Raw genomic sequence first — 15,830 nt, 5'->3', positions numbered from 1 at the left:
GAGGAATAAGAGGTGCTTTGAACAGAGCTATGCTCAGAAGTGTGGAACAACTGGTGGGGGCAGTGCAGGAGGGGGTAACTGTGTGGAGGAGGTTTGTGGAGGGCAGACCACGGAGAAAGGGGAGCAGGGTACTCAGGATGAGACCGATCTGAGGTAATCTACCACTGCTGCTTTGGAAAGAAATGCCACAGAACATCTTGTCAACACTCAAGCATGCATCTGAGAATGACAGGGGGATTGCAATCTCCAGCTTCCTGAGGAAACATTGCTATGGGCTGTTAACATGGTTGAAGGGATATCAGAGAGTCCAGAGGCCTCTACTAGTCCTGATGTGTAGAGTTACAGTTTACTTGCCAAACAGCTCTCCCCAGGGAAGGGAAACCAGGGGCAGAGAAGGGTTATGAGGAGCAAGGAAGGGATCTTGTGAACAGAGAGAAGACGGTGTTTCAGCGACAGGAAGAGACCCCTAGATAAGGAAAGTATCCCAGGGTGCAGAGAAAGGATCCTAAAAACAGTGAAGACGTCCCAATAGCAGGTGAGGGGGTCCAGGAACAGGGAAGGAGTCTCAGAGGACAATGGAAGGATCCCAGGGGCAGGTAGGGACTTGAGACCCCTGTGTAGGCTATTTCTAGAACTTCTGTTCATCTTGTAATACACAAGAAATAAAGAGACTCTTTTTTTCTATTATGGGCTAGACAATATTTGTTTATCATATTTGAAAATTAAGCTTGAAGGACACAAGACTACTGTGTCTACTCCTAAGGACAGGGAACCTTGAAGTCCTTTGTTAGGAGGTAAACTTCATTGTAAAGGATTTCATCCAGTCCATTTTATCATTCCTTCACCATATCTTCACTCATGGTTTCGAGAGAGCAAAATCCCTAGAGCATGACTTTACAGACACAGCAAGCAGAGCAGTTATACGTGGAATGGACGGTCCTAAAAAATCCAACCATTGATTGGATTCCATTGAAGCATATGTGATCAGCCTCTTTTGGTCTCCAGAGAGTGATCTCCACTTTGCCTGGAGCAGTTAAAAAACAAAACAAAGCAAAGCAAAGCAAAGCAAAGCAAAGCAAAGCAAAGCAAAGCAAAGCAAAGCAAAGCAAAACAAAACAAAACAAGTGGAGTAACCAGAAGGGAGGTAGGGAAGTGGTTCCTCATGACTCTAAGCATAGTCCTTACCTTACTCTCCCACTCTTTCTCTTCTCCTCACCCTCCCCCACCTCAGCCCCCACAGCCATGCAGCAAGGGTCACTATACCAGAAGAGAAGCAACCCATACCAGCAGCACTAGGCAGGGTTTCTCAGGTCCTGGCCCTGTCTCTGGGGGCAGATATGAAACTCGGCTACATTTCCTAGTCCTTCCCAAGGTAATTGCCATTACAGAGAAGGCACAGCAAATGTGAATCTGGTAGACATTGGGTGCAGGCAGGGTTAGATTGAGGGCTTTGTAGCCAGAAGAGGCCAGTTAATCATAGTGGTCCACTAAAGACTCTCCAGCTGTATTGCGACATCTTCCGTCCTCCTCAATATGAATTTGAACACATGACATGTTGTTTTCAGATACCAATCACTGGACGGAGGGTCTTAGATCTAGCAGTCATACACAGGGAAGCTAAGAGGACCTCCAAGGCCACCCCTCTCAGGACTTTTGGACTTGAGTTCATGAGTTTTAGGGGCTTTGAGACAGGGGAGGCAATGCCCAGGGAGTAAACTGAATTTCTCAGAAGACTGTCCTGTTCACTTTTATTTGTGTTTCCTAAAATTTCATATTACAAACATCCTTCTGTTTAAACAAAGAAGCCCCTCCCCCAGTAAAATCAGAAAAGTACCCCTGTAGTCTAACTATCTGTACATGAGAGTAGAAGTTCCCAAGAGCTTGAGGACCAATCTGTGTGGGCCACTGGGTCACTCAAAGTAGAGAAGTTGAGCTAAAATCATCTGAAGGAACACCATAAAGGACAGTATCCTAGGAAGTATGTGGAGCAGTATAAAGTCAGGGTCCGATTACAGATAAGACATGGGTGGAGTCTTGTGGATCCCTCCTTGGGCTTGCCACCCTATCAACCCACGTTCTTACACTGCCCACATGAGGAATACAGCTATGCTTCACATCCTTGAGCCAAGAGGACCTCAGAAGTCTCTACCAAAGGTAAAGCAAAATGCCAGCAAGCAGTTACAGGGGCAGGGCATGGACATGCTCACAGCAGCTACAAGACAAAAGATGGAGGCTCTGCCAGAACTCAGCTGCCGAAGCCCCAGTGAAATGAATTCTAATGGGCAAGGCAAATTATTTTTTCTTCTGCTAAAGCAAGATCTTTTTCTCTCCCCCTCCCATTTGACATGTACAGTAGAATAAAACGAGGGGAATTGGAGGGCCGAGACCCAGGGAGAATGGAGAAATGCTTACACCTTTAATGGACGCTTATTCTGTGAAGCACCCAGAAGTCCCATGGGCCCGGGGAATTAAACGCTGTCACTCAGGTCCGAAAGCAGAGATGTCCAGTTTGCAGACACTTGTCATAATTAAGCTAATGGCTCTGAAAATGTGCCTTGATATTAAATCTATCTCCACTGAGGAGCAGGGCTGATTAAAACCGCAGCTTGACAGTTAGTGATGAACCTCTGCTTGCAGAGCTCTGGGACTGAACTGGCCAGTTTAGACTAACCCCTGCCCCTTCAATCTGGCAGCTGGCAGCAGGAACCCCATGTCTACCCTTGCCTCCTCCTCAGAGTAGCAGACTTTTTATTTTTTATTTTTTTTTATCTCCAGTCACACCTCACAGGCTCCATTCTGCCTTCTAGAGAATGGAGCTCTCTCTCGGCTTGAAGGATGCTTGCCAGGTCAACACCAAGCTAGAAGCACGGAGGTCCTTCACATTATTGCAGAGGCTGTAGCCAGCCTTTCAGGGTCTTGTCTGGAAGATGGAATGTCCAGACACATTGAGGGGAGTGGCCACACTCTGCCTGATCTTGGTGTCAGGAAATCTCAAGCTCAAGATGGCAGAGCTGTCTGTGGGTCTCCCAAATCTGACTTTGGGGCTGACCTTAGGGCAGCATTAGAGCCACTAGAAATAGACAGCGAGATGCGGCTCCTTTGAGCTGACTGGAAGGCTGTAGAAGCTCACACACTGCTCTTTGCCAGGGACAGACCCAGTTGCTCCTTGGAGGGAGAAAGCAAAGACTGCAGATCTAGCCCTCCTGCTCCAGGATTCAGCTGCCTCCCAAAATGAGAACCCAAGAAGTTACTCTGAAGGACTCTTCTGCTCTCAGTGGTTCAGAATTTTAGTTTATAAGTGGTAGCATCTCTTCATTGTATCTGGTCCGGTCTTAGATTGTTAATCATTCCCAAGGACTCTAGTTTATAGCCTTGGTATTCTCAACACAGAATGGGGATTCTTAGGACGAGTTGTCTGGTCTTCTCCATTTGGTACCCAGGACCTTCACAAGCAAATAAACACCTGCGGTAAAAATGTGCTGAGTGCGTCAGGAAGCTTCTGTCTTCCAGTCCTCTCCGTTGTGACACTTGAGTTCCTTTAGAAGGTATCAGGCACTGTGCCCTATCCCTGGTGCTCCTAAATTCCCATTAAAGCCTGCATTTACCTTCCAACAGCTCCCCCCTTTTCAAACTAAGGGGTTCCATGCCTTGGGCAGTGTAAGTATTTGCTGCACTTTGGGGTCCATTTAGGTGAAGGAAGGAGAAGGCTCCACGTGCCCTGGAGTTCCCTGTTGAAGAGGGACAGCCCTGCTCAGCCACAGCACCAGTGATGTCATTACAAGGCTTGTTCCTGCCCCTCATTATTTGTACATTAGTCTCTGTTGATGGCTTGCATAGAGGTTTGATTGACTGGTCTGTATTGTGTTAGTCTTCTCAGGGCACTCTCAACGGGTTCCTGCGATCCTAACACCACCCTTGTCAGTTATTTCTCCATTTTAGAAATGTGTAAAATGGCTTTAGCCATGGGACTAGTAACTGGCAGAGCTGGATGTAGAGCTTTCTTTCTTTCTTTCTTTCTTTCTTTCTTTCTTTCTTTCTTTCTTCCTTTCTTTTTTCCTTTCTTTCTTTCTTTCTTTCTTTCTTTCTTTCTACCTTCCTTTCTTTCTCCCTCCCTCCCTCCCTCCCTCCCTCCCTTCCCCTTCCTTCCTTCCTTCCTTCCTTCCTTCCTTCCTTTTGGAGTGTGGAATGTTGTTTAGTGCTGTGTTCTCTTCTTCCTTACTTTTTTTATTTCTATTTCCCACTCCTATAAAAAATGCTGGATTGCAGGTGTGGTAAGACATGCCTATTAATCTCAGATAGTCTAGAGGCAGAGGCAAGAGGATCCTAAGCTCAAGGCCAGACCCTGGTTCAAATTTTAAAAGCTTGAAAGTGTTTGCCTAGTATATTTAAGGCCCCGAACTTAACCCACAGTACTGTACAAAGACATGAGCAATGAAAGGGACCTCCAAAACTATCTTTAAGGGTGACAGGGAGAAAGAGGCTGGGAAAGGCTGGCAAAGCCTAGGAGAGCCAGAGAGTGAAGGATACAGAGCAGAAGTGAAGACACTGAATCGGGACTGAAGAGAGATTGGTGACACAAAGACAGACATGACAGGAGTCTAGCTTGCTTGTCTGCTAGCTCCCCCAACACCCCAAAGTCAGACTCCTTCCAGGCACGACCCTCCCCACCTTCCAAGAGGCTGTCACATGTTGGAACACCATTAGGAAAGTGACACCCAGTTAAAGGAGTCCCCTGTCCAGTGACCCAGCTGACACTCTTTTCTGACCCATCCGGGTCTGGATTGACAGCCGCTCCCTCTCTCTGATAAGTGAGGCCTCTAATTGTGCAGAGTGGCAATGCCTCTGATGCCCGGGCAGCCTCACTCGGCTCACTATCATTAGCTTTCTTACACGGTTCTGAAGCCTTCCGCTGCCACAACAGTAATTACCAAGAGATTAGGCAGGCATTAAGCACTCCTTAATTTGACACATTGCAATGATCTCCATTCAGCCTTTCTGCTCGAATAACTCTCAACAAATATTTCAGAGGCTACCAAAATAAACAGAAGCGCTGTGTTTGCACAGCTGAGTCTCCCCCCCCCCACTTCTCTGAATGCCATCATTCCAGGTAGGGGTAAAATGTGGTACTTCCAGGAGATGGGCGGGCAGAGTAGGGTACAGAGGGGAGAAAAGGGAAAGCCTCCTGGAGGGGCTCTAAGACAGCCTGAAAAACGCAAGTCCGTACAATGGGAAGAAATCAGTATAGCATTAACATATGACATGCTATCACTGATGACAATTTAAATGGCCCCATTTTTTTTAAAGCAAATAGTTACACAAGAACCCAGTAAAAAGATAATCAGTGTTTTTATCAAAGCCACCACATTAGAAAAAAAACAATAATTACAGTGAATGGAGTTATGTTGCTGTTGCTGGATTTTTTCAGTGGGTTATTACCTTAAACATTATTCATTAAGTTGCAATGGAAAAGCCACTGTTAATGTGTAATAAATCCCAGAGGGACCCATAACAGGGAAGATGGGCTCATTTGGTAATTACGACACTTTGGAAATTTAGTAGTCCCTTTTATGTATTGTTTTACACACACACACACACACACACACACACACACACACACACACACACACCCTTGACTATTTAAATTAGAGCTAGTGGGATATGGGTGGCACTGTATCCCAGAGTTCTCTATACTTCTCTTAAGCAAGATGCAAGAGAGATGAAATGGGTAGCCATAAAAATTAGTGTTAACTTTCCCAAGAAAAGCATCTTACAGGAAGAAATGTTTACTTGGTTCATTTCAAAGCCTTCAGTCCATTGTTGCTGGGTTCCAATGCTGTGGGCTTGTGGTGAAAACAGAAAATCCTGGCAGGGAGGGTATAGAGAAGCAAATCTGCTGCTCTCATGGTGGTTCCGAGGCTGAGACAGAGAGAAATAGAGAGAGAAGATACCCTTCAAAACCATGCCCCAGGTACCCACTTCCTCTAATAAGCCCTTGCCTCCTAACAGCCCATTCAGCTGTGGCTTGACACTGTTAGCATCCTTAGGCGCTATGCACAGTGTCCAAGGAGGAGAATGGGATGCTTAAACATGATTGGATAGGAAAAGATGTTCAACGGTCAGATTAAAATAACCGGAATTCTTATATCATAGAAAGATGTTTGAAATCAGATGTTGGGGTCAAAGTTTAATAGGGCATCTCCCAGATTTCCACAGCATTCCTCTCCAAGTAAAGGCTGCCTTCCTGAAATACACCCAGTAGGCCATCATGGCCAAGGGAAGTTATTGGCTCAGTGCTTATGGAGCTGTGACATAGGATGCCTGGAGTGCTTTCTTTCCCGCTGGAGAGACATCACTGTTAACTACTATGTTGGTTAGTTTTTTCAACTTCATAAAACTAGAGTTACCTAGGGAGAGGAAACTCAACCGAGGAATTGACTTCATCATATTGGTCTGTGTGCATCTCCATAGGGCATTTTCCTGGTCGATGATTGATGAGGGAGGGCCCAATCAATTGTGGTGGCCATCCTGGTCCTGAGTGCTATAAGAAAGCAAACTGGATGAGCCATGGGAAACAAGCCAGTAAGCAACATTCCTCCATGGCCTCTGCATCAGTTCCTGAATCCAGGTTTCTGCCTGAGCTTCCTTAGAGGATAGACGGTAACCTGTAAGACACATTAACCCTTTCCTTCCCTATGTTTCTGTTGGTCAGAGTGTTTTGTCAAAGCAACAGGGAAGCAGGCTTTCTTATTTTTTATTTCTTAGAATGACTACCTTTCAGACTGAGCAGGAGGTTGTAGTTACAGCTGTCATGAGTCATCCTAACTTCCACACATAACTCTTCTTCTGCTCTCTCTCAACCAGGGGTGGTGGCTCCTGAACACTTAACTCACTGAAGTGTAAACAGTAATACAATAGCTCAGGAATCAGCAAACTGCACCCATGGGCTAAACCAGGATCACACACTGTTCTTGGATGTTAAGTCTTCCTGGAACACAAATACACTCAATAGTTTACATTTGTTTATACTACTTTCACACACTTTGGTGGTTTGAATAAGAATGCCCTCCATAGCCTTTATACATTGCGATGTTTGGTGAACTGTTGGGGAAGGATTAGAAAGTGTGGCCTTGTTAAAGTCACTGGGATTGGACTTTAAAGTTTCAAAACGCTTCTGCTAGAGCCAGTCCCCCACCCCTCAACTTCCCCTTCTCTGCCTGCTGCTTATGGATCAGATGTAAGCTGCTCCAGCACCATGCCTGTCTGCTCGCCACCATGATGGTCATGGGCTTACCCCTGAAACTGTAAGCAAGCCCTCAATTAAATGCTTTCTTTTATAAGTTGCCTTAGTCATGGTGTCTCTTTGAAGCAAGGCACACAGCAATGGTAATTAAACAATTAAAGAGGGAGTTTAATAGTGACAACAGAGAACATTTGCCCCCACAAAAACCCAATATCATTAGTACTTGTTCCTTTGCAGTAAACAGTGTAGATAGCATATGAATAAATGAATGGCTGAATGAATGTTACACTGATATAAACCTATAAACATGGGAAGATTTACTCAATAGTGCAGGTGGCATCCAAAGTTTTCTAAAACTGCATGTTGGGGCTCTATCCTTTGTTCTCTCCTTTTCAGTACTTTTGTAATTACTTAGACCAAGATATAGATGGGAAATACACAGATTTCTAAACAATGAGAAGACAAAATGGATAATAAGTAGATTTTATGACAGATTCAATATTCAAAACAACTATGACAAGCTGGAATAAAGAACTAAGTCTAATCAAATGACAAGGAAAGGGACAAACAAAGCCCCAGGACAGGGTCCTATCTGTCAATGTCTCAAAAGTAGAACTGGGTAAAGAAGAGAGGCCGAGAGGATGTTCCTCTACAGCCAGCCATGGAAATGACTTTGGAGTTGTAACAGACACATCATTGCAACCATAGATAAGGCCCCCCAAAGGAAAGCTTATTCATCAACTGGGATGTTACACAGAAGAAGTGTCAAACTCACTTTCTGTGCTCACAGATATCAGTCCATACCAGAAGTATTGATCCCTGTAACACAGCAGTAATGAAGTCATTACCAATTTCTAGAGGTTACCTGGAACACAGTGACATATTTCAGTTACATATTTTCACTCTGAAATATGAAGGGTGAACTATGATTAACCCTGTTTTTTTACTGAGGAAAATTCAAGGTCAGGTGGTTAGTAGATGGGGAATCAAATCTACACAGGGCAGCTCCTGAGCCACCTCCTCTAAGCTACAAGGGCCCCACCCACTCCACAGTTTCATTTTGAATTGTCTTTGGAATACAATCGTTCCTCCAGGGATGAAATACTAACCTTAGATAATGGAACCTTAAAACCTTTCTTTGCAAACCATATTTGAGAAGGTTACAGTGTTGAGCTTGAAAGAAGATGAGTTGTCTTTCAGTTGAACGTGAGAAACAGCTGTGTTTGGCTGTAGGTTCCCTCCCTAACTCAAATCTATATCCACCTTTTTCATCCAGTTCCTCACACATGGCTACATCCAACCATGGTGAGTGCAACTTGCCAGTAAAGTAGGGCAAGCTAGCTACTTTGAAAGCCACATCTAATTCTCTGGCTGTTGCACCAAAAGTGCTCATTTCTCCTACCAATCAGAGCCCCCACGATTGTAAAGTTCTTCAGAGCCCCACATGCCTTCCATCCTCAGGCTGCACTGTTCTACTTAGTAACAGCATGTGTAGGTCCTTGAAGCCTGCTATCTTCAATACAAAAGAAAGGTTGTCTCACACTGGGAAATGTTTCACTCCTCACTTCCAACATCACACTGGCCATTTCATAAGCACCAGGAACTCAGGAAAATGGACAGGACGTCTTGGAGGAGAGGAGATCATGGGTGTGGTTGAGCATCACCTTCTAGCCTACAGAGCTTCAGAACCATCATTGGGTCATCAGCCAGTGCGCGCCCTCAGTTACTCATTATGGAGACTTACAGTACGTGTGTGAGCCAGCTGTGGGAACCCCGAGAGATAAAATGACCAATGAGGTTGCCGTTTCCAGTTTCTATGAATAGCTAAAGCTATCCCAAACCATCTATGTTCAACAGGGATGAATCAGATACTTAGGAGTTAGTGTAAGCTTTGTTAGGATGAGAGGAAACAGTAAAGGTTTTATGGTAGATCCCAGCTGAGGAGTAGGAATGCATCAGGCCAAAAGGCAAAGATGACTTATTCAGGAAAGGAACAGGAGGAAGAAATGCACAAGGCCCAGGAGTGTTGGGATGCTCTGGGACACACAACTGACTTAATGTGATTAAGCAGGGGCATGTGGGACCTGTGACAGAGCATGGGCTAGACCAGTGGAGGGCTGACATCCAGTGTTACAACTGTGTGGTCAGAAGGCAAGATGAAAGGCTGGCCTGTAGCAAGACAGGGCAGTAAGTTATGGTGGCTGGTGTAGGTGGGCCAGCCTTTCCAGTGACTTAAGTCACTTGTGGTCAATGGCACCCTTCATTTACAGTTGCTTTAGCAGACAATACATTAAGATTGTGACGTTCAAGCTCAGGTTTGTTAGCTTTGAACATCGTCCCACTATAGCTCATTCATAATTTGCTTCTTTTGGGGCCTCACTTGGGAATAATTTAACCTAAAAAACCTGCTTCTCAGCTACTTTTGTTCATTATTTCTGGTCCCACTCACTGCTTCTCAATTGCTCCAGTGGGGCTCATGAAAGCCTCTTATTACTGTGTCCAAAGATAGACAGATTGGCAGAGTCTTCCGCATCCCCTAGGCAGCCCGACTTCTCCATAGTCCTCCCCCTCCTTAGAGACTGCAGATACCTGGGGGTTTCCTACTCTCCACAGACCTTAAAGGTGCAGGTGTCCACAAAAGAGGCTCCCATGCTTGCACCAAGGAGCTGGATTCAGCCCTAAACATTTCCTTATCATGCAGCCTACATAATGATGTGACCTGACACAATGCTCAGCTCAGTCTCCTGTAGACCTCTGTCCTCTTTAGCTTTAATTGTCAACTTGATACAGCCCAGAGTCACCTGACAATGGAATCTCAATTGAGGGATTGCCTGGGTTAGATTGGTCTGTGGGCATGCCTGTGGGGAATTGTTTGGCTTGCTAATTTATGTAGTCCAGCCCACAGTGGGCTGGTGATCCTGGATAGACAGAGAAGCATGAGCCATTGAGCCAGCCAGCTAACAGTATAAATCCAGGATCTGCTTGGTGCCTCAGCTCCTGCCCCAAGTTCCTTCTATGTTGGATGGTAACCTGTGAACTGAAACAAACCCTTTGTTTTATGGGTTGCTTTTGGCCAGTGTTTTATCATATCAACAGAATAACCTCCAAACTGTATTATTACCCCTTATGTAAGACTTGGCCCAACTCCAAGGACATTGTAGAAACCTTGACTCAGCCCATCATGGCTCTACTGAGCCTTTTATTTTAGACCGTTGGACTACAAAGAGTGATGTAGAAAGAGGCTTTTGCTTATAATAGCTACCCCAACTTCCCCTTCATTACAGTTTGAATAACTAATGTCCCATACACTCAAGAGTAGGACACTTGATCCCCAACTGGTGGGGCTATTTTGGAAGGTTATGGAAACTTTAGGGTGTGGGACTTGGCTGAAAAAAGCAAATTGCTGGAGATGGGTTCATGAGGGTATATTATCCATGGCCTCCTCTTGCCTTACCTTTAGCCTTTTGTCCACGGGATGAGATGAGGTGTTCCTTTTCCAGTTACTCCCACTGCCATGGTATTCTGCTGAAGATCATGGGACAGGTTACCATGAACTAACCCCTCTGAAACAATGAGCTAAAGTGGGCTTATCTACTGTGATTTGATTTTTGCTAGGCCTTCTATCACAGAGGCAAGAAAAATTACTACCACACCCCTGTGTGCTTTACCTCCTCAAGCAAGTGAGGTAAACAGACCACACCCACCGCCTCCTTTGTCCAGGGAGATAGAAAAGGGCAAGGATAAGCAAAGCCTGGCCACAGCACTGTGAATAATGGGGTGGGAAACGATAATGTTTCCTGGGAAGATGGAGATGCTGAAATCCACAGCGTTTTTTCTGTTGGGAGCTGGAAACAGATCCAAAAGGGGAAAACCACAGCAAAACATCATTTGCTAAGAATTGGGGGAGGGGTTAATGGCTCTCTGGAGATGATTTCTATTGATCACGGAGATAATCTGGAATGGGAGATCAGTGTAGACCCACTGAAGAAGACCAAACAGTACTGCAGAACCTAAAAATCAAGGGGGCTGCCATACTCCAACTCCATGCCTTGCCAACAAGCAAGCGTTACCAAGCTAGGGCGTTCCCATCTGTAAGGTATACAGTAGAGGAGGTGCACAGTACATCTTCCTTGAGGAGCTGTCAGCAGGATAAGGAAAGAATGCTAAATGCCATGCTCTGTCTTCAGTGGAAGAATGCGGCTACAGGAAATCGATCCAAGAACTAGTCGACGACGCTATAGCCAGACAGATTTCAGCCCCAAGGAAGGGAGACCTTTTCACTTGCTACTACCAAAAGATATGACAGGGTATGTCTTGACTGTTGAATTCCATGTCACTGGTAGTAACCAAAGAAATGCAAGGTAGGCACATTCCCAGGTAGAGGATGCAGGAATTCCTGCATGGCAGGGCAGATGCGCTCTGAAATCTCCCCTTGCTTGAAGCTCCTGTATATCTGGATTTTTCCCTTTCTGAATAAAAGTACAGGAGCCACAACCCTCTCAGACAGATAACTGCCACCCTTTAGGGCCTGGAAACAGGTTCTGACTAGCCAACAGCTAAAAATAGCAAGGATCAAGGCCTTCCATTGTCTGGTTCTGTGCCCAGCTCTTGCTTGCATGCACTTCCATCACTGGTTCTTTTTTGTAGGGTAAGAAGGAAGTAGATCACCTGAAGTTTATTTCACCAACCTCTGTAAGTAGAAAGTTTTCATATAAGCAAGCCCCTGAATCGCCAGGAGAACCCGTGCCCTCAAATAGTAATGAGATCTATCGCTTCCCTTTAACAAATGCATCTTCCCTGAGTGCTAAGTAAACCGTCTCCATTTGCAGTGTCAATATCAGCACAGGCCTTCCCTGCCTTTCAAGCAGCCCAAACAGATTGCAATTGGCTGCCAGGCCCGGGTCCTGTGCTCAGTGAGGGCTGTCAATGGGCATGTCAATAAGATACCGGGACTATTGATCAGCATAGGCATTTAGGGGTCATGGGTCGATGAGAATGCATGCCAAGAGATGTAGAAAATGATAGCTTTCAGATAAAGGCAGCAAAGTGAGCTTCCCAGAGGAGAAATAATATAGCTCAATTTCCCCTGTCCTGCTGTTTGTCAATTTCCCTTGGTTTTTGTGGAGAGGGAGGAGTGGGCAAGGGAGAGACAGTAGGGAGGGGGGAGGGAGGGAGGAAATGCAACTCAAGTGTTTGACTGAAAACACTTCAAGGAATGAAAAATCAACAGCCACCATGAAACCATGCATCATTCCCCATGCCACACTCCACATCAAAAGAATAAGGAATAAGATCCAGGAAAGCAGTATTACTTAAAGAGGTCACTTCAGATGATGAGGAAGAAGATGCTGATGCAGAAATGGCTTTTGATGGAGTCACAAAAACCAGTTCAATAATTATCTGGTCCCAATTATGGGATTTTCAGCTAGATGGAATAGATTTTTTTTCCTCCAGTGAGTCCTTTGATACCTGATGACCCGAAGGAGGGATCAGGCGGGGTGTCCTTTGAAGCAGTGTGACTTGCGTTCATCACTGAAACAAAACCCGTGAGATGACTGAATTCTGGTTCCCCTGACTCCTCACTACAAATTCACACTGTGCCTCTGTAACCATGGAATAAGATGGCATTTAGAGATGAGGTCTTCAAGAACTGAATGATTAACTTGAAGTGAGGCCATGAGGCCAGGACCTGATCCACACATGACTGGTGTCCTTAAAAGAAGGGAATTTGGACACACAGGAGAGACCAAAGAGGTGTGCACAGAGAAAGGACCAAGAAATGATACATAGAGAAGGTGCCTCTGTGCTAGCCATTGGGTGGCCTCTGGAGAATCAATGGTGCTGGAGTCCCCAGATAAAATAGTTAGGTGAGGCACCTGTCTTTATATAGGATTTTATTCTGGTAGCCCCAGGAAATGAAGGCAGTGTGTTAAAGGCATCCTCTATATGGGTTTGGGGAGTGGCAGATGGAATGATAACTATTTTGACCATTCTGTGCCCCAGAATTTTGAATATTTTCATACTATGAACATTGTCATTTCAAATTTTCATGAGCTGACTTACTGCAAATTAAATGACTCAATCTTCAGATAACCGATTTATCACAAGCACGCTTAAAAATCATTTTTTGCTATCCCCCCTGCCCCACCCCATCCTAGGTTTGAGAGATAAGTCTAGTCACGGAAAAGTCAATCGTCACATCTGAAGTAAGTAGTAGTCAATAAAGTGGCAAAAAGTCAGTTTAAAGCCTAAGGTTGAAAAGCCTGATATAAACCCCTACAACTTCTTCCTGGATGCAAAGGTAATGCCCTGGGCTCTGCTTTTGTGCATCTCTTCCTGTCCAAGTGGAGCTCTGTGGTGACCTCATATGTTACTTTGGGGATTTTCTCACTCTTTTGATTCAGATTCACATTCCAGCCTATTACCCCCCACTTCCCCAGGCAGCGAGATTTATCGCAAGTCCTGCCAGTCAGCCCTGGTACTCTAATTAAACTCTGAAAGATGCTTAAAGCAGTAATTCAGCATCCATGTCTAAAAGTTTAGGTGATGTCCAAGGGACAGCTAGGGGCAGACACATTTCAACTTGGGTAGAGCTGGGTCACACTTCATACTTTGTGACCGATCCTCACTATGTGAAAGTTCATTCACTCATTAAAAAAGGTAAATGTTGGAGATACACATTTTATTGTGCTTGATTCAAAAAATGTCATTAAAATGACAAGAAACAGAATGATACCACCCCCGCAAAAAGCTTTAGCAATCCTAGAAGAAAACTGGAGGAGGAGGAGGTTGAGCTGACGAGTACTAGTATCAATAAAATTTTGGAAGCAGGAAAATAAATAGATAAATGAGAAATGGCATGACACTCAAGAGAAAGCTGAACTCTATGCTGGCAGAAAAGAGATGCCCCAGGAAGGAGGACACTTCACATGTAGCCTTAAAGTTTCAGGAATCAGAGACCCAAACACCTCCGAAGTAGGGGTATAGAGCCAAGGTAAAGGAAAGAGGGTTGATCAAGTCTTAAAATCGAGGACTCACAGGTTCCCTCTTTTACTCAGACTGACTGTGGCACCTTCTTTGCCGGCATAGGAGTCTGAAGGGTCATAGCACAGGGTGTTTCTCTAAGTGTCACTCTGGAGCCAACAGTATCCATTTCACCAATCTGGACAGAAATTCAAATCCCTAGGCCCCACCACAGAAAACTGAATCAGAAACTTTGGGATGGGGTCAGCTGACATCTGATTGGTGGGATGGGGTCAGCTGACATCTGACTGAGACAATAGCAGTGGCTGAAAACGTGGCGTGTGAGCCCACTGTGGAAGAGGGTGATGGGCCGCACCAGGGAAGAATGTGGTATCAGCTCCCCAAATCAGCAGTGGCCATGTCTACTTTTATGTTTCATCTAAATTGGTCTTGAATTTCCCTTCTGAGAATAGTTATAAACCAAGATAGCAACTCTAGAGCAATGGCTCTCAACCTTTCTAATGCTGAGACCTTTTTATATGTGGTATGGTGACCCCTCACTGCTACTTCATAACTGTAATTTTGTTAACATTATGAATCATAATGTAAATATGATATGCAGGAACCAGCTCAGACTGTTACAACTTTCCCTACACACACACACACACACACACACACACACACACACACACACCGAAGATATGAGAAACTCAGTGGCTCTCATTGTTTTACTCACACTGGAAATCATGAAAGGCTGTAAAAGATGGTCTCTCTCTCTCTCTCTCTCTCTCTCTCTCTCTCTCTCTCTCTCTCTCTTTCTCTCCCAGGAAGTGTGTCCACACAAATCAGGACAGTGCCAAAGTGTTCTTGGCATGAAGCTTTTTTTTTTAAAAGCAGGTGTGGACTGAGTCTGGAAATACGAGAGCAAAATAAAGAATTAAATATATGAAATAATTTACAAAGAGTCCTCCTGAAAAATTAATTGAAGGGTTGTGAGACTTAATTAAAAAACCCTTTGTAGGAAGGATGAGCTGGAAAGTGGTATTTTCAATGCCAAGAAAAAGGTTTAGGTGGCCAGTAACGGGAAAGAGGGGATATGATTAATATAGGGAGGAAAACTGGATTGATAATGAAGACCTAAAGCAAGTTTAAAATCATGTCAAGCGTTGCTTGCATTGTGAAGCTATACAAACCCACGTCCTCAAATGGCGGTCTATGAGCTGGTACAACTACTGTGGAAAACACTTTGGCACTAGACAGACCAAAGTACAGCGTGCATGTAAGCTACATTTTAGCCATGGTCTCTTGTCATCTGCCATAGAAAAGCCAGGCACACACATGAGGAGATAATGGCAGCGTTATTCCTACTAGTGAAAACCTGGGCAGCCCATATGCCTGTCAGTGGTGCAATGAGTAAATAAAACGTGGAATATTCACATAGTAGAATAGACAGCAGAGGGAAACAGGTACAGACAGAATTTTAACAAGAGCAGTCTTCAAATACATAGAATTCTAAGTACTTATTGTAAAGAAAATATTACAGTATTAGCCCATTTATATAAAGGTCAAAATTAAGCAGAACTAAATACATTATTGTGGCTATACGTTAAATGCTTTAGAAGTATAG

This window comes from Cricetulus griseus (assembly GCF_003668045.3).
Source record: "Cricetulus griseus strain 17A/GY chromosome 1 unlocalized genomic scaffold, alternate assembly CriGri-PICRH-1.0 chr1_1, whole genome shotgun sequence".
Lineage (NCBI taxonomy): Eukaryota > Metazoa > Chordata > Mammalia > Rodentia > Cricetidae > Cricetulus > Cricetulus griseus.
The sequence above is the reverse complement of the archived record's forward strand: the minus strand, read 5'-3'. Positions refer to the sequence as shown.